Source organism: Lathyrus oleraceus, chromosome 5, assembly GCF_024323335.1.
Source record: "Lathyrus oleraceus cultivar Zhongwan6 chromosome 5, CAAS_Psat_ZW6_1.0, whole genome shotgun sequence".
NCBI lineage: Eukaryota > Viridiplantae > Streptophyta > Magnoliopsida > Fabales > Fabaceae > Lathyrus > Lathyrus oleraceus.
The window spans coordinates 121,322,152-121,323,960 of NC_066583.1; positions in this window are offsets into that span (position 1 = coordinate 121,322,152).

The following is a 1,809-nucleotide window of genomic DNA, read 5'->3' on the forward strand; positions in this document are numbered from 1 at the left end:
CAGTGTACTCTCTCTCTCTCTCTCTCTCTCTCTCTCTTGCTCGCTCGCTCACTCACACGCACGCACACACACACACACACACACACACACACACACACACACACACACAGATACACACACACTTTCATTTTAATTTTCGTAGGATATTGCATGCTTAGGTTTTCAATTCTTAGTGTAGTTTATCATTTATTTTAGTTGGTAGCGATTTATTATGTAAGGTTAGGTTTTATTAGAATTGGTACCTAATTGAGCTTTAGTGTTGATTAAACTCTAGAAAATTAGTGTTGTTAGAATCCAATATTAATTGAATCATTGTACATGACACATGCCGTGTAATCTACGATTACTCAATTAATCATTGTCTTTGAATAATCTATGAGATTTGTGAAGTGTGTGTTTGTCAACGTGATTGAATTCCAATACAAGCATAAGACCTCTATTTTCTCTTTAAGACTTCAACCTCTGATATTCTATTTATGGAAAATCGGTTAAAAAATTTAATAAGGATCTATTCACCCCCCCCCCTCCCCCCCTCTAGATTGTTTCTTTACTCCATATTCTCACCCCAACACTTACACCAACAAATTCGCCCATAAATTGTTTCCAAATTTAAACCATATTTTGGCCTATAAATAGAGTGCTTATGTATCATTTCAAACATCTCAAAAAATGTTCTTTGATCCTATTTTATCCCTCTCATATTTTTCTATAAATCTCTCGTTTTATCATGTATATTTTGCCATTGGTGCTTCTTGAGTGCTCTTGTGCTTAAGTGAGGATCATAGTTTTGGGTGAGAGCATAATTGTAATTTAACAAGAGTGTACTATCTCTGGAGTAAAATATTATTCTATAAGAAATTGTTTGGTTGCAATCTAAATTATTAAAATCTCTTGTTTGGTTTGGGGGTTGTCTTAGGAAGTCTTTGTTTTTGGCTTATGAGTTTTGCCTGTATCAAAAGATCTCTATTAGTATGTGAAGATTAACCATCAAAATCCCCACAATGATTTATGAGCTCATCCCGATATAAAATCTATGTTGGTTCGAGATTAGCTTATGTAAAATCTCATCTTAGTTTCTGAGCTCAACCTGGTGTAAAGGCTCTATTGTTTCAAGATTAGCATGTATAAAATCTAAGCTCGGCTCGATATTAGCCTGTGTAAATATCATCTCAGTGTGGAAGTTAGACTGTGTAAAACCCTACTTTAGTTCATAGGATAGCCAATACAAAACTTCATCTCGTTTTCGAGATTATCCGATCAAAAATCTATTTGTTAGCCATTGAAATAATTTCATATCCTTGTAAAAGGAGGTTCGTGGGAATATCGTATTAAAAACTCTCAAGTTAGTGTATACTCTCAAGAAGAACTCTTGGTAACAAAGGTAGGTCAAGTAATTAGGCCAAACTTGTATAGATCTTTAATGTCGTTCTCTCTCCCTGATCTCTTTTACCTTTTAGTTGTTTTTCTTTCCTCCATTTTTCCATCTATCTTTTTATTCTGCTACCTATTCTCTTGTTTATGTTACAATTTTTTTTAAAATTTGATTTTATCAATATTTTTTTAATCAACGATTTTCAAACATCCACAAGTGATCCCCTCTCTTGTGTATAAAGTCACATATCCAGTAACAACCTCGCTAAGCCAAAAATCATACATGCACTTAGAGAGCAAAGACGATTAATGTCTTTAGGGTTAAGTTACTTCATGGTGAAGGAAGTTCCTGCTAGCTAAGAGAGTGTGTGTGGTGCACTTAGTGAGCATAGGTGGAAAAGCTAGTGGTAGGTTAGATGCATTACTTAACTTATATGA